Here is a 22195-nt window from a genome sequence, read left to right as displayed (position 1 = left end):
GCGGGAAGAATCACAGTTGAGAAAGAGAGCGAAGATGGAATTGTGTAATCTTTTCGCCGACAATATATATCATCGTGCGCTTTGTTCCATTTTCCCTGAACTTTTTCGTTATTCACTTTCCGAAGAATCTTTATTTTTTCTTTCTTTTTTCATGATGGATTATTATTTCCAATTTTTCACTTGTGTGATTTTTTGGTCAATTTGCTGTTGACTTAACATGCTGTGAGTGGTTTTCGTTTTATAAGTAAATTGATATTCTTTGTCTGTATGCAAATCAAGCGTTCTTTTAAAATACTTTTAAAAGCTTTCCTGTTTAGACTCAAAATTCTGAGATTTTTTAATGACATCCTTTACTACTGACATGCGATTCAGATAGGGTAGATAGAGTAATGGATGGATAGATAGGAGCCGATTTATTTCAGACATCCTTCGTATCAAATTTCCCTGAAAGAGATTAAAGGCAAAAACACACAAAAAGGAAGCAAGATTATGAAAGCATTCCCCAGTGCGACTTTTTTCAGATGTGTTCTCATCAGGTGTGAATAACGAGAAAGTATTTTTTGTTAGCCTCCCGTGTTATTTCTATAGTAATGCTTTGCCAACATATGTTTTGGGGCAATGCTTTGCCAACAAATGTTTTGGGGCAATGCTCTGCCAACATATGTTTGGGACAATGCTTTGCCAACAAGTATTTGGGGGCAATGCTTTGCCAACATATGTTTGGGGGCAATGCTCTGCCAACAAGTGTTTGGGGGCAATGCTTTGCCAACACTGTTTTGGGGCAATGCTTTGTCAACATATGTTTGGGGGCAATGCTTTGCCAACAAGTGTTTGGGGGCAATGCTTTGCCAACAAATGTTTGGGGCTATGCTTTGTCAACATATGTTTTGGGGACAATGCTTTGCCAACAAATGTTTTGGGGCAGTGCTTTGCCAACATATATTTGCGGGTAATGCTTTGCCAACAAATGTTTGGGGAGCATGAAGTGATGAAAAAATAGAATGCAATTTTAACTCTTTTAGAATCACAATATAATATTATTCTGAAAGTTTGGAATCTGCAAGGTCAATGATTTTGATTACCCAGGTCATATGAACTTTTTTTGAGCAAGAAACCAATAATGATTTTCATGCGAAAGAAATTGGGGTCTTTTCCAAAAGTTTGACCCTCTGATTACTGGTCCTAGCAGACTGATATTCTTCAGAATTCTCATCACAACATTCTAGCTATATAATTTCAGAATGTCCAATCAATTTGGTGGACCGAAACATGCATTGCCATTTTAGTACTGATTATTGTCTCTTATTACTAACGGCCATCATTATGAAAACTTGTTATTTTGCTCTAAAATTTGCTTATAAAAATAATTATATAAACTGATGGAGATACTATGGGAAATTTACTGGTTAATTTATCTTTGTTTCAAAACATTTATTATTGTCTGGGACTTGTTGTTCAGGAATAAGTGACTGACTTGTAGAGAACAGTTTGCATACTATCATTTATCTATTTACTTATCTATGTATTTTTTTTGTTTGCATAGAGCAATCTATTCCTCAGAAAGGGGGTTACGAGTCAAAACAAAACATTTAATTGTTCAACGAAATACATTACTTTTTTTTTGTCATCCGCAGATATTTTTCATTCCGTTGTTTCTCATTTGAACGAAGGCTCTCTCCTTTTGGACCCTTGAAACTTGTCTCCGTTATATCTACGAACGATTTTGGAAAGCTCTGTGGAAACACGTCGTGTTTGCCTCCTGAGTCGGTGTCGTTTGCATGTCCGACTGCTGATGACGCACTTGCCAAGCATTACTCAGCAAAGTGGAGAGCTAATGAGAAGAAATTAGAGAGAGGGCGGAGAAGGGAGGGACAATAATTCGAGTAAGACAGAGAAAGAACAGATAACGGCCTTGAGGATGTAACGACGTCTTTGTGCCGATTTAACCAGGGAAAGAAAATAAAAGAAACAGTGAGATTATAAAAAAAATCTTATAGAGGCCAGAGGGTCTCAAAGACCTCACTTGGTGAGGCTTGCAATATGAAATGTATTTAGGAGATGATATATGAAGAGAAAACTTTTGAAATACTGTTTCTTTTCTCTGAGGAATTCTGATGTTAGGTATAATTAAGGCGCTGAAATAGTGTAACGAAAATCATTGACTATTCTCATCGTCACTTATTATGGTAGTATACACATACGTACATACATACAGACAAATACACATACACATATATATAAGGTTCGTGTGTGCGTGTATATGTGTGCTTGCCCAAGTAAGCATGGTCTTATTCTGATGTACACAAATTAGTGTCTTATGAAATGTTAAAGATATATCATTTCATCGTGTACACACTTCAATAATTCAATTTAACATTCTTTACTCGTCTTCATTGTACGATCTGAATTGTATTCTATATTGTGCATGAAATGCATATATCTTTAAATATAAAATGTTTTGAGTCCTATTTACCTCTTTTGTTTGCAAACGCAGTCAGTGTAATCTTTCAATGAAGTTAGTTTTGTCCCCAAAACTGCAATCCAGTTAGGAAGGCGAGATGAATGTTTTACGAAGACGCTAAATTCTGTTTCGTTCTTTTCTCGCATTTCGGAGTCAATTATTGGTTCTCCAGAAGAGGGAACAAAGGGACTCTTGAAACCAGGCAATCAGAGAGGAGTCTTGCACGTGAATACAAAGCAATTGGGCTTTTGCTGTGCGCATGCAAACGACCACATTTTCTAATATTTCTCTTTCCTTTTTGTGTTTCTTTCCGAGTACACGAATGTCTATTTTGACCTTAAAATCAAAATTTCCATTTGATATTTTAACGTAGGTATAAGTGCTGATGCTGTCTGTAGATATTGATTAATTTCTTATTCTTATACATATATGTACACTATACGACGTGCATGCATCTCCATACGTAAGAATCAAGCAGTCCTCAAGAGCAAAATTAAGTGATGGTCTTTAAACCTGTCTCTCTGACCTGAGGATGTGGTCTCCCTCCTTCAGTTCAACGTTCGATTTTTTTTTTTACCTTGTTTTATCCCATGTTAAATTACTTATACAACTAAATATAATACAAAAAAAAAAAAATTCCGAAAGAATTAAAATCTATCAAAGGTTAGATTTTTCTCGACGGGAGAACATCTGTTTATGCTGGGTATTTAAGATTTTTATCGGTGTCTAAAGTAAAACGAATGATAATGCTTTACGTAAATTTTGCTCTCATTCTTTCAAACCGGAAAGCGTCACTATTTATTTAGAGGGAAGGTATTTTAATTGGAATTCTTTAGCAGTTATTTTTATTATACCTCTCACAGAAGCTTTTCGTTTTTTCGGTTTATCGTGGTTAAAAAGTCAAGTATACCTTAATTTAACCAGACCACTGAGCTGATTAACAGCTCTCCTAGGGCTGGCCCGAAGGATTAGACTTATTTTACGTGGCTAAGAACCAGTTGGTTACCTAGCAACGGGACCTACAGCTTATTGTGGAATCCGAACCACATTATAGCGAGAAATGAATTTTTATCACCAGAATTAAACTCCTCTAATCTTTCATTGGCCGGTCGGAGAATCGAACGCGGGCCCAGCAGAGTGCTAGCCGAGAACGATCTCGACCCGTCCAATGAGGAACTTAGGGTTTATCGTGGTAAAACGTACATATCCGGTAAAATGTGTATATTTCTCTTCGTCTGAGAAACTCTGTTTCTCAACGAACAAGTTCCATCGTAGTTATATCATGCTGTGAATTTCCATGAGTTACTATTGAAGGAAACAGAAAATACTTCAAGAAAGTAGAGCAACGAAGAGCGGAGAGCGGGTCTTGTCATTGCCCGAGATTCTTCCAGCCATTAGCTTTTATGGCTTCTCATTATTATCTTCAAATCCATTGGTAAGACCCACATAGATGTATTGCGGTCATTTACTGTGTTTGCTTTGCTGTAATAGCCGCTTACTTCTTGGAATTCATCGAATATTGCTTAAATTTTAAATGTTATTGAAATGTTCCCTTACTAGTTTATTCTGCGTAAACATTATATACATATAGATACATACAGGCATTACAAATTGCCTGGTTTCATGGAAAATGGTGATACTTGAATAGCTGGGTAGAGAAAGCGGCCAGTAATATAAGCGAGTTCCCTTTTTTGTGTATAAGAAAGGAGGAAGAGAAAGGAATGTTCGGCACATCCATTATAATAATGAGTTAGCATTAAATTCCCCCTCAGGAGGCAATTTATGTTATATATATATATATTATATATATATATATATATATATATATATATATATATATATATATATATATATATATATATATATATGTGTGTGTGTGTGTATGTATGTATGTATGTTTACATGTATGTGTCTTTGTAAATTTATTTTCAACGTTAGGCCTAAACCCTTTCCCTCATAGTGAGTGGCCCTATAACAAAAAAACTATATTTATCAAGTATTCAATCTTTTAATGTCACAAATGTTGTACAAGCAAGTCATCTTAATTGCTTCAGTATTTTTTAATCTTATACAAGATTCATATTTAGTCTAAAATGATAGATGACATTTGGCTCAACAACTCTTCATACATTCCTACTTTGGCTTTCAGTCTTTTACCTATCCAGCACTTTTTGCTTTTTACCATTTTTATCCAGCTTCACCTATTCTGGGACTCAAATGTCCTTTCACAATACCTTTGTCCATTATATCCTCGTCTATGCTTATATGAATCAACCATTTCTATTTTTCACCATCTATATCAACACTCATCATTATTCCATCATCCTGCTTTCCACTTACCCTCGGGACCAAATCCTTTCCCTCATTTTCTTTCAACTCTCTCTTCTTGTCAGTACTCAAACTTTCATTAGTTTTTGCAGTTTTTCTACATTGTCCCTAGTCATTTCTGTATCATCTGTAAAAATCATTCCAAATTCCTTTCATGATTCATTTTCTTTTCTTACAAGTTTTCAACGATATAAGCTCTCTTTGCCTGACTTCTCTCATCGTTCCATCCAAATACTATCAAACAACCGTGGAGACAGGCATAACCAACCGCCGTTCAAGATCTACTTTTACACCATACTCGCTACACTCCTGCCTGCCAATTCTGATTTATACTTCATTTCAATCAGAGAGGGAATTTCTAGATGATCTAGAAAATATCTTTTAAGTAATAATTGATTCTTGTTTATTAAAATGACTAAGACTTTACAGGAATAATGTAGTCTAGTAACATTGTGTGTGTGGGTTGGTTTACTACCCCCAGTGGGTAAAGCTAAGAACGAGGGTTTTAAAAATCTGTGTTGTTTTTAAACCATCTAAAACTGTATTCGTTTTAATAACTAAATAATGTTTTATTATTATGCAAAAAAGCAAAAGTTCGTAATGAACAGGTTTAAGCAACCATTAACTTGCAAAAATTGTTTCGTTCGTGGTAGAAAGCCCACATGTGAATTACGAGAGAACAAAGGCAATGAATAACAACAAACAAATGAAAAGAAGTCTACGCGCAGACGGATATGTACGCACAGAAGCAAAAACCGAATGGAAAACCACTTTCACGAAAGGAAAAGGGTCTACGGTCCATGATTACGAAATAATGGAACGAAGGTATTTGAATTCTCCCGCACGATAAATGGATTCGGGAAATAAAAACCGAAAATGGATTGTAGCAATAAAGGCCCTGACAATTGCAATGCATTTCGGGACATCGTGATAAGAAAGAAAGCTTAATATCTTTCCTATTTTGGAAAATCATTGCTGTTGATTGAACGGGCGAATACGGACTTCATAATTCCAAACGAATTGTAGGAAAGTGCATCGTTTTAGCCATCTGGCATCAGTCGGCAGTGCGGGAAACAGGGGTTGGAAAAAGAAAAGTAAATTATTTGGGGGTGGGGCTGATAAAAATAAGGAATTTAAAAGTTTAGGTTCCTGAGGAATTAGAAAGTTTTTTTTTATCTCTTCGATTTGAAGAACATCCGAGGATTCTTAACTTATTTTAATCTTGCTGCAGATCGTCTGGTGTACAAACTCGCCTCTGTAGAAGTGCTAAGTGTCATGTTTTAACCTTACTTGTAAGAGTTTTGCTATGCATTTATCAATTGTAGGTTGTTTACGTGCTTAGATTCTTTGCTCACAAATGGTATTATTATTGGTACTTTATCATTATTTGTCTGATTTTAGGAGTTATCCTTCATTGATTCTTCACAAACAGAAGTACAGTTACGTTACCATGCGTTTATAAAATCATCCAGTGGATTTATTTTTGGATAATTAAAAAACGTTCATCATTCCTGTAATTCTTCGATTTATTTGCTAAATTTAAAACGCACAACCTATCGTCGAGAAGTTTATTAACTGTCATATTATTCTAGGATATTTTCATTACTTGTGAAATGTCGCTAAGGGTAAGGAAAAATCTCGCACATTCCCACCTTGCAACCTTCCGTAATTAAAGTGTCTTCCCATTGCTTTGGACAAAAACACCTACCTTTATGCTTCACCTACTCAGTGGCTTGTCTCTCTCTCTCTCTCTCTCTCTCTCTCTCTCTCTCTCTCTCTCTCTCTCTCTCTCTCTCTCATACATTCGCGCACATAAACACACACACACATATAGATAGATAGATCGATAGATAGATGTATGATTTATTGTCCTCCTATTACTAGATCAGATTACACTTTAAAAGGAAGCATTGCTTTACCACATCATCGAGCTCAAATAATGTCTTACAAAACCAAAGTTATTTCATCAAACGAAGCATGTAAAATGTGACCTGAATGTACTAATAATATGGCGAGTAAGCTATTCTTATCCTTGCATGTATATTTTCATTTAGAACCTTTTAAGTCGGAAATAAAATTTTCTTGCAACTATCTCACAAAAAAATTTTTTTCACCATTGTTATGAAATAAATCCAAAATATTGATCCACTTTCTCCGTGGTGTTTTCCTTTCCTATTAGAATATAAACACCATCTTCTACATATTAAATGTTGTTCTTTTTGTGTTGAAGTTTAATGAAGACGCATTTGATATAGATGGCTGTTATTGGTTACCTATATTATCTATTACTTTCAAAAGATTACTTCCTTGACCTCGCTGAAATTCCCGTTACCTTCCCCTACTTCCGGTTCTCACTGTATTGCCAAGGTTAAGGACAGTTTTGAGTTGCACCTCATCCTTTTTCCATATACACTCTATGCTCACATCTGCCAGATGATAATTGTTGACTGTGAATTAAATAAGAAAGAGGCTTTTATTATATACCTGGAAAAGGACAATAAGCTACCAACCTCATCCCACAAGAATGTTTGAAAATTAGAAGGTTAAAATACACACATATACATGCACACACATCTATATATATCTGAGCACACACGTGTGTGTGTGTGTATATGTATATGTATATATATATATATTTAAATATATTATAACTGCCATTCTATGTTTATATAGTAGAAACGATATTTAAATATTAAATTTCACGTTTATATTGAAACGAGCGATAAAATATTAATTTATGAAAAAATAAGGTGTTTTTTGCCATTTTGAAGATAGCACTAGATTATATTATCCATGTTTAAGGTTAAAATATTTTGTCAGCGCTACACATGTATTTCCATAAACGGTAAACATCGTAATTAACTGGGGCTTTTTGCAGGCATTATTTATCTTTCATCTATGCTGTTGCTGATCACATGGATGATGGTTTAATTACGTAATAATTAGCCATAAGGTCTAAAAATCTGATTTGCCTCAACGTTCATTATAGAATAGAATGTTGCTTTTAACTAACCAGGTAAATGTTCAATTCACTCTTTCTACGAAGGGGAATGTACTAACGCTTCCATGGTGCTGCTGAGTTATTTATATATACGTATCTATTAATATCGCAATCCATTCATGAACTCTAGCCAGTACCTTGCTGTTGGCGATGTCTCCAGCTGCGATTCATTCAGATTTTATAACCCAGGAGTCCATACGTCCATGTCTGTATCGGATAGGGTGAAGAGGTTAAATTTTTCCAGCGCGTTTTTTTTTTATGATGTTATGTCAGATTTATTTGAAGTTTTTCCCTAAATCATCTCCCTGAAACACGGTTTTTTTTTTGCCCTGGCCTTGTTTTATTGAACCCAAGGGGGTTTCTTCTTGATATTGCTTTTTCGTGTATTTAAGTTTTTTTTTTAATAATAGTCTAGCTTAATCTAGGTTCTTGCTTAAAAAAAAAAAAAATTTTTTTGATAATAATCTACCTTAACTCTTAGGCTGTTTGCCCCAGTTTTCAGTCTCTCATCTTAGCATTACAGATACGTTAGACGGATTTGCATGCAAATTATTTGTAGGTTTATATAAAGTGAGAACAGTTTTCAGATAAACCTTACATGTAAATGGTCCACGGAAAAAAATCTTTTTATAAATAGTTCTGTTCGATTTTTACAATGTTCACGCAATCCGCTGTATGCCGTTGCCTATTTGCCTTATTCAGAAAAGAACTGTTATATTTGTATTTATTCCGTTGATTACCTTCAGATAAAATTATTTTTGCATTTTGAACAAGTGCGCTTTGTTGACTGATTGCCTATTTCTGCCTCGTTCATAAACATTCTCAGAAGGGGTAAAACCAAGAGACCGGAATCTTTTCAAAATACCGCATGACTTTTATCACTGAAATTGTTTTTGAATATTAATTTTTCTCGGATTTCCTCAGGGCACCTAAGCCTCGGAGCTTCACCATCCTACTTTACTTTCGGATAGAAAACTTGCTGAAAGATACTTGGCGGGACTTTGCGAATCTTCTCGTTAATAGAAAACTGCTCTCGCCATCAGCGTCCTTTAATTAACCAACGACAGAAGATCTTGAATCAATAGTGAATATGTGATCCAAATGAGACGGCGAATTGCTTGGGAACTGAAACCGATAATTAGAAGCTGAATTGCTCTCGAGGTCATTCGTTTGACGTTAATTAGATTCCACGATATGAGACCAACACAAGTGTTGTGTCTGAAGAAAAGGGAAATAATGACACCAGTATATTATTATTATTATTATTATTATTATTATTATTATTATTATTATTTTGGAAAATGTATAACAGATCAATATAAATTAGTTATAAGAAGAGACTTGAGGACTGTGCGTATCTCGGAGGTTGAAGTTATTTGGTGTCGCTGGGACTTTTCTCAAATAAGCCCTGAAAATGACTTTGTGAGAAATGACTGAATTTTAAGAACAAAAATGTTAGAAACTTAAATGGAAGAATAAGACTACGGCAGCAACGGAGAATGTTTAACAATATGTATATATGTATATATGTATGTGTATAATATATATATATATATATATATATATATATATATATATATATATATATATATATATATATATATATATATAATGTGTGTGCATGTGCGTATGTACGCATGCGCGAGCGCTTCTGTTTCCTTGTGTCTCCCCTGTTAGGGAAAATGTTAATCTTGTTCTCTTTATACAGTGTGTGTGTGTGTGTCTGTGTGTGTGTGTATGCACAGTATGTATATGTATAAAGTGATTCTGTGTGTCTACTAAGATACATACATTCTATGAATTCCACGCTTGCGTGTCTTTTTTTTTACATTCACATTTTCAGTCATAAAAGCGAGAGAGATAGCGTCACAAACATGAATGAATGTTAACAACAACCTTTGATGAGAAGATCGGCTTAATACAGTCTGTGAAAGGAACTAAACTGTCAACTATGTAAAATGTATAGACGTTCATTAACGTTATATCAAAAGTTTTAAACCCGTGTTAAACAGACAAAATTTGTATCAGATACCTTCCTCATATATCTTTATTTGAGGAACTCAGACAAATGTTCATTTTTACAATTTTTCTTGTATTTTGTAGTGGAAAATAATATAAAAAATTTTTTTAAACACGCTTTTATTAAAATGCACTAGCAGTGAAAAATAAATTTTTTGAGACACACCAGGATTTTCTTACAATTAATCTTGTCCACAAAAGTAAAAGCGTGGGCGCCAAACATGGAATGAAATGCTACAAGAAAAGAAATATATTTTTGTTTTATATTTATTGTAGCATTTTCTTTCATGTTTGCGGGCACGCTTTATTTTTTAGACATGATTAATCGTAAGGAATATCCGTATTTTTCACTTTTTAGTGCATTTTAATAAAAGCGTGTTTTAAAAATATATTTTTTTATTTTATACTTTTTAGTTTTGACAGAAATTGTGACCGATTTATGATTGTAGCTAACTAAATTGATATCCGGTCGAGCCAAAGGTTTGAAAAATCCGTAGAGTTATTTACCGAGTCAAAGAAGTTGTGAAAAATCCGAAGAGTTTCGTACAAATGAGATACTGGGAGAGGTCACTGTAGGGTCACTAGATGTCACTGATGACCTACTGATCATGTAAGGTTGTATTGTCACCGAGATTGAGTAACCTTGCAAAATTTCAAGTCCATCGGACGAAGAGAACAGGTCGAAAATTGAGTTACAAGATTTGACCGCGACAGACTAACAAACAAACAGACAAAAAAGCAAGCCAAACAAAAGCGTATAAAAAGGGATAATATCAGTCAGATAACATAGACAACATCCGAGTTTTGTGGTCATTTCGAAAATATCCCGAGCTTTACACAGAGACAGAAACACACGAAAAATCCTGTGCTGGGAGCTGATGGGGGAAAATAACGTTAGGAGTACGCGGAGATAAGGAAAGGAAAAATACGAGCTAGTCTGTTTTTGCTAGCGATTAATCAAACCGACGACAAGTAGAGAAAATGGATGCGAATCAAGAGACCGACTTTTCTGTCTGGAGACCGAGCACCAGGCGAGGATTTTCTGATGCTAAATTTTTGGCTCCTTTATCCCAGATGTTTTTTTCTACCCGGCTGTCGCATCAAAGACGCTATCTCCTGCACTGATAAAGATATTTACATGGAAACATGAAATCTACGTCTGTAGGAAATACTGCGCGTGGTAACATATGACTGCGGGATCGTATTAATACGGCATAAGTTTTTGAAAATGCGCAGTTGAAATAAGAAAGGTGTCATGTGAAATCACACATCTTTTTGAAATTCACTCGTAATATTTCATTTCACCTTCGAGTAGAAGCCAAAGGTATATTTTTAATTATAAGTTTTCTTAATCTTTCTTAATCTGCTTTGATGATCGTTTTCACGGTAGTGCGTGGAAGATTATTTGTTGCTTTTAAATTTGTATGTCATCGAATATTTGTTTAAGCTCGGAATTATTATATTCTGAAGGGGAAGCTGTGATAAACTGATAATTCTCTCTCTCTCTCTCTCTCTCTCTCTCTCTCTCTCTCTCTCTCTCTCTCTCTCTCTCTCTCTCTCTCTCTCCGGATAAAACTTATTCCAGTGCCATCAGGAATTGGGAGCAGAATTGGATCTAAACGTATTCATTTATGAACATTAATATTCGTATTTTGTTTGTTATCTTCAGTGGAATAATTTATTGGATGTGTCCCCAATAATGCATGTTGCAATCGTAAAGACGATTTCGAAGAAAAGGATGATACACATTTCTCTTAACTCATTTCCTAGGTCTTTCTACACACACTCCCACACAATCGCACAAACCCGTACATACAAAACACAAACACATATATACTCGTGTGTGTGTATATATATATATATATATATATATATATATATATATATATATATATATATATATATATCTATATATACATATGTGTATATATCCACAGTATCAGAGAGAAGAAATAGGTGATAACACACTATAACAAATTCACGCTAAACTTTTTTTTTTATCGAACTTTTTGTCTTTCAGTTTTGAACAATAAAAAAATTTTTCCGCCACATGTAATCTGTATTTGGAAATGATAATGCAGCAGCATGAAGTATTTGTCCTTGTATATATACTCAGATTATTTAGCGATTTTGGGTTGAGTGACAGGCATAAGGTCTGGATCTTGGGTTATGAAACAGCTAATTTTAACAAGAAGCATCATTTTCAGTGTTTTCCTTGTCTGTCGAAGGCTCCTCTATTTCGAATATAATTTGGAATAAAATTCTTCCAAATCTATGTATATTATTAAATTAGTCCTTTCTGTAGAAAAAGATTAGTCAGTGCTCTATTGTTTAAAATACTGTATCAGTATATTTGAATCTTTTGCATAGCTCCCTGAAGATGTGTGTATAGATAAACAGAGTACCCTTTTTCAGTAATGCAATAAGCAAAGTAGGGCACTGTTTATCAAAAATGCAGTATAACTTTACATGAATTTATTCTTACAAACCAGCCTTTTGACCCCAAAAATCGATGGCATTATTTATACACATCAGAAAATAGGAAAGACTGCAGAAAAGTAAAATTCAAGGCCATGATGTTTAACTTCCGCCATTGCAGCAATCAGGATTTGGTCTTTTCATCAGGAAGTTTCGTGGACTTTCATTAAAATCTCATCAGTTGACGAGCTTCAGTGAATTAGTCTCTCAAGCTCACCCTCCTTCAACTATCCCAATTCCTCTTTCCTTTTTATTTTTCACCCATGGGGGAAATACACGATCATTGGAGTGATTATTTCTCACTTAATGAACCACAAATCCTCGAGCTTTATTCAGGAACTCTCGTGAGAGGTATAAATTTAGAGTTATAGAGCTTGGGACTCTAGAATCTCTGCTACCAATCAGGCAGTTTTAAGGGACGAATTCCGATGGGAAATCACGTTAATATCTTTTGAAGTTATTGCTAACATTCGTGCTCCATTACTTGCTGCAGCGTCCATTAACTTCTTTACTCAAATACTAAAAGCATGTTAAAATATATCAGTATTAACTCCTGCGGTTTATTTTCATGTCCGACGTAGGAAAAATTGAATATTTTTATCCATATATTTCTTAAATTAAGCATTTAAATTTTAGTACTGATCTAATGTCCATTTGTGTGTGTGTGTGTGTTTGTGTATGTACGCATGAACTTCCATGGCTCAGTTGTTTCAACCTTGAATTATATGAATGTGTACATTTGTGGAAGCTAAATTTCTTTACACGTACAGTCAATTAGTATTTTATTTCTTTGAATGGTTCTACAAAGTACTCCATAATTTAAAGAAATATCCAACTGAAATGATGTTCATTACGACTGGTAATTTAGAGGAGAAGAGAAGCCATTCATCTGCGTCCTAAAAGATGCCAATAATTTATGTCGGCTAGGAAACAGCAGCCATAAGCTGGTGTCTTCCTATTTCATTTCCTCTGCTCATTTCTCTCCGATTGCCCCGCACCAGATATATTCGTAATGCAGTGTGCGGAAGGCCCAAATCGAAATGCCACAAGGAAATGAGGACGATAGTAAGGAAGAATGAAAAACGTCCAGAAGCTTCCTGGAATTTCCTTCCCTTTCATCGTAAGTCTTCCGCTTTTCTGTTCCCTTTCTAATGAAGTGCTTCAATTTCCTCCTTTGTCTCCTCTGAAGTCTTTGTTAGCCGTTTTACCCATCTCTTTTCTTTCGCGTTCTTTCTTTAAATGTTGTTGGGCTTTCCTTTGTCTTCTGACTGGAATTATTCTTTTCAATTTCCTTTTCTCGTCTCCTCCCCAAAACCTCGGCATCTGTGTCTGTACCAGAATGAAATATTTTTTTTATCCAAATCCTTTTCTGCAGGAATTGGATAATCTTCTAATAACTTCGTCTAGCTTACGCTTTGACAAAAGACGTTTTGTCGTGGCATTCTTAAAGCTCTGACTTTCGTTATAACAAATCCCCATAAAATAACAAGAATGTTAGGAAAGGATGAGTATTATTATGATCATTGACTTCTTTGTGCAGCGGCCACGAGAAAACAGAAATTTTATCCTGATTAAAAGAATTGCTTTAATGTATGTAGGACGTTGAAGAATATCGCAGAACAGAGTAAAAGGATGAAGTAGGCATTATTGGTCATTGTCTCTCCTGATCAATATTTTGTCAAAATTCCCGAACAGTATATTATCGCACATCGTCCGCTTTCATTTTATCATCTTGCTTCGTACGATTATTAGGTTAAATAAGTATTCATAGCTTTAACTGCGAGTCTCACCACTCTCCACTTAAGACAGGACTCTCCTCCCGTCTCGGTTTCATCTCGTCATTTGCCTCTTATTCAGATTTCTGTTTCGATAAAAGAAGCGAATCAAGACCGCTGTTAAAGCATAGCCATTAAATACGAGTTCATTCCTATTTAAGAGCCTTCATTCCCATTAGATTCGGTATTTCAGAGTGGAAATTCCGAAACTTGATCCTGCAAGAATTTTTAAATCGCCAGCGGTAAGAATTCATGAAAGAATAAATCTTACAATTCCTCGATTCTCAATAGGCCATAATCGCGTATTCGGCTTTGCAATAATCTGCCTCAGGTTGGGTTTCTTCCAAATGAAGGTTTGGAATGGTTTGTTTGGTTTCGGTTAGGTAAAGGATAGCCCTTCCTTGTATAACATTGATTTCACTGCTTGTTCCTACTCTTCGGTTTTAAGTAGCATCTAATTTTCTTCTGTCTTGAACATTTCTGGTCCCAGTACTCGTAGCCAGTGGAATAAATCTTCTGCTAGACACTCAAGCCGCAAAGTTATCATCATCACTCCAACGGAATTAAACGTTAATAAAATAAATGGGAAAATGATTATGGTAATGATGCTGAAGATTGCGATATCGATAACCGCAACAGAGACAGACTGACAGAGAATGATTCTATCGTTATATCCTTCCATGGCATCATGTGCAACATCGTTCATTTTACCCTCCATTCATGACTCATTTTCTAATCACATCTTTGGACATCTAAAAGTGTCTTTTCTCTAAATTCTCACATCAGACCTTCTATGAAGATACTGAACAACTACTGATACATAACGCTCATTCTCTCAGACAACAAGATAAGATGACAAAAATCCGTGACCATTTCGTAAAATTCTGTCAGACGCCATTTCAAAATGCTTCAAGTTTCTCAGTATACGAACAAGAAAATGTGGTCTATAGATCGTGCGTAAATTAACAAACGTCATATAGTGAATATTCCAGACCGTCCTCTTAAAATAGAAATATTTAAATCTCAATACGATCATTTGTAATGACAACACATGTCGCTTAATGCAAAAGGACTATAAGGGATTTTATTGAGGAAATAATATCTGTGTGTGTGTTAGAGAGAGAGAGAGAGAGAGAGAGAGAGACCTTACCTTACAGAGAGGTCCTCAGTGTGAGGCGCCTTTGAGAGAGAGAGAGAGAGAGAGAGAGAGAGAGAGAGAGAGAGAGAGTTATACAGTAATATCCCTCTCCTAAGTTCCGCCGTATTTGTCTCTTCCAGGTCACCAAAAGCAATTAAAGATGAATAGAAATCTATGAAAAATTATTAACGAAAAACACCAAAAAAAAAAAAAAAAAATCCTAAGACAGAGAGAAAAAGGAGAAGAGGTGTATTAACTGTAACACAGTACAATCTCCCACTGGTTTCCTGTCAATTCTCATTATCTTCATTTTTATACCGTTGTCAAGGGAACACCATCGCTTTCACCTTACGAACAAGAGTACTCGGCACAAAAATGAGAGACACTGATATATTAAACAATGCATTGTGTTTAGTAGAACCTTTACTAAGCAATATGTTCTTGGCATGAAAAAAATGAAATTTAGCAAGAACAGATATATGTGATGACACAACTAAAACATCGGAAGACATAATGTCTGCAAAAGACTTAAGAAAGTCGCTTGAAAACCGACCATTGAAGCAGAGATATCCCAATTGGTTATTTTTTTCTTAAAAGCCAAAGACATAATAAGAAAAAATAACTTGTAAAAACAGCCTTATTAAGTAGAAATTAACACAAAAGGATGCTTGATAATATTAACATATCCCTGTCACTATTAGGGGAACGCAAGCAACATCCATCAATAAACCTGATCGGAAATTCGATAGCCAATACAAATATGAAGATTTGTGCGCTTGTCCAACGAATCCATTACAATAAATTGATCCCAGACGCGGAAACGAAGAAACGACTCTATACGAGAGAGAAATACACCACGTTAGCGAACCGAATTAAAACATGAAATCAGAATGACAGATTAATATTCATGACATTACGACCACTCACGTCAGAGAGAGAGAGAGAGAGAGAGAGAGAGAGAGAGAGAGAGAGAGAGAGAGAGAGAGAGGTCAAAATAGGGAAGAGATGACGAATTCTGTTTTGCTCAGTATTTAGTTTACCGTTTTATTTATTTGATTTTTTTTCATTTGGATGAAACGAGGAAGGGGGTTTGAATTAGTAGTATCAGTGGATTAATTAATTATATTTTTATTAATTATAGGAAATACAACATCGAATCCAAATTACATTCACAGTTAAGAAGGTGAACTGTTGGAGGAGCAAGATATGGTAAAAATGGGAGAAGCGGATTAAGAGGAGGAGGAGGAGTAGGAGTAGGATGAGGAGGAGGAGGAAGAGAATTCGGAAAGAAAAATGAAGAAAGAGGGAAGTGGAAGGAAATTTGAGAGGAATAAAAGGAGATAACAAGGAAAACCTTGTTATCTCCTTGTTAAAAGTCTGGAAATACAAAGTCCGCAACCCGAAATGATTACATATATCTTATAAATAAATGTCAATATCCAGTTGTATACAGAGAGAAAATATATTTGAACGAGTTAAATAACATTAGGGGCACTGTTCAAAGTGCATTTTCCAGAAGTAGAAGAAGGGTCCACTGGATATTTGCGCATACGAGCGAGCAAATACTAGCGCAACTATCAGTGTCTGTACATTGGGAGGAAATAAAACGCGGAAAATATTCATATTAGAATTAAGTCATAATGTAGAAATTTTTCTTATACATATACATAACTGGAAAATGAGGATGTCTAAATAAACACGTAAACTAAAATTGCTATGTTCAAAGGTTAGATAAAAAAAAATTAAAAGTAGTACTGGTAGTGGTAGTGGTAGTAGTAGTAATAGTAGTAGGAGTCATATCGTAATGATATTTCATATAATTTCAGTTCTCATGTTAATATTATTATGATTATTTTAGTTTTTAACAATACCTGAATTTTCATAAAATATGATTGAAAACCTTGGGGATGGGTGGGTGAGAAATGGCTGTTGGTAACATGGTACCTCACTAGGCAATAGGGTCTCTTGCCGGGAAAACCTGCGCAGATATGGGATGTAAAGACAAGCAATTCAAGATATATTTTGAAAACAGATGAGGCAGAGGTCGTTAGTAAAGTGAAGTGGGTATAACACAGCACAGAGGAATGCAGGATGTCATAAGGAAAAGCGGAGAAACTACGCTGTCAAAAACAAAAGCTATAATGTCGTTAGACATTTAGGAAAAAAATTATACTTGCAGAAGGAGAAATCCATAAGGAGCGGTGACAAGCATTTTGCTATCTGAGTCTGTAGGAGGCTTTTGACAAATGAAAACCAACAACAAAAGACTTGAAAAAATCTGTGAAACAGGAAAGACGATCCATAGTGGATCTTGACGTCCTGAAGCCTTGATGTTGGTCGTATATGTGTATGTATGTATGTATGTATGTATGTATATATGTATGTATGGTTATATATATACATGTATATATATATATATATATATATTATATATAATATATATATATATATATATATATATATATATATATATATATATATATATATATATATATTATATATATATATATATATATATATATATATATATATATATATATATATATACATATACATATACTGTAAAATAAAAACACAGTAATAACAGCAATATCCTCTTCACGTCATACTTCGCGTATTTTTATTGATAAAAATGTTCAGACATAAAAGCAAAACTACTTTATATAGTTCATATAGATCTCCAATTTTTCCCTGGTAGTCTTACCATACTAATTTTTCTCCCTATGCCGCTTTACGACCAGGAAGTCCTTCCTTATTGACTTCGTGGGAGATGTCTGCGTGATCTGGAATGTAATGAGGCCATCGGAAAAAGTAGATGGAAGAAGGAAAGGCAGACAGAGAGATAAATGGCGAACGAGAGTGATAGATAGATAGATAGAGAGATAGAAGATAAACAGAGAGTAAAGAATGTAATTATATTATTTCCGTTACTGAATTACGTTAGCTTTTTACTATATATATATATATATATATATATATATATATATATATATATATATATATATATATATAGTATATATATATATATATATATATATATATATATATATATATATATATATATATATATATATATATATATATATATATATATATATATATATATATATATATATTGGTTTTAAAACTGCATGTAACAGTCAAACTGAAAATCTGTGATGTCTGGCATAATTTATCGTGTGATTATATATATATTATATGTATGTATATATATATATATATATATATATATATATATATATATATATATATATATATATATATATATATATATATATATATATATATATATATATATATATATATATATGTATATATATATATTATATATATATACTGTATATACATATCATTACGTGGGTCAGTCTGTTATTTACTTGAATATTTGATTAATTTGTGCAGTATTGCCTTGCTTTACCTAAAACCCTCGTAATTCTGCCAGTTAAGGCCAAAAAAAGCTCTAGAGGACAGATAATGAAATGGATTAGGTCTCCAGCTGAAAACTAATGTTACAAAATATAAGTTTATTATAATGCAATGATCAGCTGCATTAAGATTCCTTGGTCCGTTCGGAATAACAATTGCCTCACTTGATGGAGACAAAGGGAGAGAAACAAAGAAGGTTCAGAGAAAACTGAGCGTCCGCTCGTGATTGTGTCTGGGTTGAAAGTCTGGCGATGTGGGGGTTAACTTCGGTCGCTTGGCTTCACGCTCTTTCCCGCCTCAAGCCTACTTTGGGCTTGGTCACGGGTCTCGTCTGGAACATGACAAAGTCTCGCCAGTGCATAGGTCAAAGAAGAGTAGGTGTTAGAATCAGTACCTGAGGTTTGGCCTAGCAAAACCTATCCCTCTTTGTAACATTATGAGTTAAAATCCCCACCCGTCGGTCGGCTGGCGATTCTTAGTTTGAAAAAACATCTACCTTATTTAATTCCACTTGTTTGAAAGAATCTTTTGCCTGTTAAGTAATAATAATAATAATAATAATAATAATAATAATAATAATAATAATAATAATAATAATAATAATAATATTATTATTATTATTATTATTATTATTATTATTATTATTATTATCCTGATAGTAGTAGCAGTGGTAGTAGTAGTTGTTGTATTAGTAGTAGAAGTGGTAGTAATAGCAGCAGTACTTTGGCTCAGTGAGCCCCAAAGACATAAATATAAACCCAAACTCAGCCTTTGACAGGAATATATCCGACCTACTTCCAGACCAAATTAATGTGGGAAGCAGAAGATTGATTAAAGTAGGAACTGGTAAATGAGGAAAATAACTAATTCTTGAACTCATTAAGACAACGTGCAATAATGCACAGAAGACAAATCATTCAGTATTGTGCAAGTAACATTGAAACTGTTAAAAGTAAAGCTGTTAATAAATTTTAAAAAATAACTGAATATGTGAGAATAATTATACCAAAAGACCATTAAGAAAAAATTAAGGCGTCATTTTCCCAAATGATTTTCATCTGGAGGTGCTTCCATTTTTCTTTTTTCGAACAATAACGTAGTTCCTACCTTAATCAAGAGACTGAACGACAAATTCAAATGCACACCACCCTTACAAAGCATTTAAATTCCTCGCAGACGTCATGCAAATATGAGTCCTTCGGTGCTCTTTGTCTAGTGAATTCTAAAGTATTATTTTATCATATTTTGCTTCCATTGTCAAAACTGTTCAGTGACAATCATAAACAATACCGAACCTTTGTCGTGAAATGGGGCGAAAGCATTTACAGTAAAGGGAATACACAGACAATTACTAACGTTTCTCTTTGTTTGTGCATTTCTTCTCTGAAGATTTACCTTGCACTGCTCTTCTCTCAAGATTTTCTCGTTCTTCCATTGCTCTTCTCTCAAGATTTTCTCGTTCTTAAACTGGAAGCCAGGGAGTAAGTCGATTATTATTCTTGGACCGACTTTTATCCAGTCCTCTGACTCGAAGTTCAGCTGCAGTAAGTTTAAAGAAGAAGAGTTGGAGCCAGTGCGCTGCCGTCTTCTCTTGACAGAATCTGGTGAATTTGTTTACACCAGTTCGACAATATTTCATCTTAATCACTTTCTCTAAATATGTATTTTATCGGTTTCTAACACAGCTTTATGGCGGGAAGAGTGTTCAGGAGTTTGTTCTTTGTTGACATAACGTCTGTAGATTTTTCTGTAAATACTTCTTCCTATTTTTGTCAAATTATTTGTTGTTTTCGGCAAGTATCTTCTCAACTGAGGTTTCATTATTTTGTGTTATATACTTGGAAAAAGAAGCAGAGTAATTAATCTAAGACTTTCATGTTTAATGAGAATAGAAAAAATAGGAAGAACTTATTGAAATTTGATGATAAAAAACCAATGTAGCAATATCATATAGATTTGTTAAATTATCGGTGATTCATCTTAGTTATAGTTACTGGCATCAATGCCTGAAGTCAGGCTTTCGCCGCTGCTATCTAATGATGTATTCATCCTCTGAGGATGATAAAAGCAATAAAATAGAGAGTTGTATAGATAAACAGATAGATAGATAGCTAGATAGACATTAGAAAGATAGATGGCTTGTGGCAACTGCCGAAACAATGATTTGTAGTTGAAAGTTATATGGTCGAGATAAGCTTTTTGCATCCATTTAAACACACTCATATATATACAATATATATATATATATATATATATATATATATATATATATATATATATATATATATATATATATATATATAATATATATATCTATATATATATGTTTGTGCATGTGAGTGTGTACTAGTGTGAGTATGCAGATTTATGTGTGAATGTTCACTCAGTAAATTGTTATTAGAAAAAGAAAGTTCAAATTAGGCCAACACCTGCAATAGGAAAAGATTTCCATCTTAACTACTTGTGCACAACAGAGAACAAGAATCAAACAATTAAGAGACAAAAGAAATAATAAAATAAGAAAGATTCTCTTAAATAACTAACAAAAATGATTATACATGTGGAATCACGTCAGTGGTCAGACAAGAATCAAGATCACAATGAAGCGCGAGAAATCTGTCTTCCAGCTACAAAAGTTTTACTTCTCAAGTTAAAGCCAAGTTCTCTCGGTACTTGATGTAGTAACAGCATAGGCTAGACTTGTGGGCCAAGAAAGATCTTGATGAAAAAGAAAAAAGAATTATTATGGAAAGAGTAACATGAAATTTCACAGCATAAGCATAAATAATGGTTGATGAGTCTTGTCTGTCGACCAACTACCTCAAAATGGTAGAGGAATAAGACGCTGAGGCTCAGCAGGAGAAAGGATGATTTCCTGACTTTATTAGGAGTTTAGTTAAAGTTTTCATGGATTTTGGTGAAAGCTGTCCCCAAACATTATCAGTATAATCTGTAAGATTATTATTTATATTAAATGGGTTTTCATGCTGAAAAACGGAAAATCTATAGTCAATTTGAAATGTTTGATAGAAGACTTCTTCTAGAAATTAAACTTGCAAGAAGACTCTCTCTCTCTCTCTCTCTCTCTCTCTCTCTCTCTCTCTCTCTCTCTCTCTCTCTCTCTCTATGCATATTTGCTTGCAGTTTGGAAGCTAAGATGGCAGCAAGTTGTGCATAACTAGGCGGGCGCTGGGAACAAGCGCTTCTGGTAAGCAATTATCACACAGAAATGCGGCGTAAAATTTTCGTCAAAATGACAAATAAATTGATAAATAGGCAAAGAACAGACAGGTAAAACTGAATCTGAGATAAATAAAGAAAACCATTCCTTTCTCACTAACACTCTAGGCACCTAAGCGCTGAGGCAAACATACCTCGTTTAGGAATTCATGATTTTAATATCACTTACGTAAACAGTTAGCTTGGACTGACATCATCCCAAAGCTAGTGTTCCAACGAGAGTGTCATTCGCTCTGCAGATAACTGACACTGTGAATCCCTTTGTTAATTCTGTAAATGTATAGAACAGAACAGATAATCTCCGATGTAATGCTACCCAAATGGAACTG

This window comes from Macrobrachium rosenbergii, chromosome 27 (genome assembly GCF_040412425.1).
Source record: "Macrobrachium rosenbergii isolate ZJJX-2024 chromosome 27, ASM4041242v1, whole genome shotgun sequence".
In the NCBI taxonomy this organism is placed as follows: Eukaryota; Metazoa; Arthropoda; class Malacostraca; order Decapoda; family Palaemonidae; genus Macrobrachium; species Macrobrachium rosenbergii.
The sequence above is the reverse complement of the archived record's forward strand: the minus strand, read 5'-3'. Positions refer to the sequence as shown.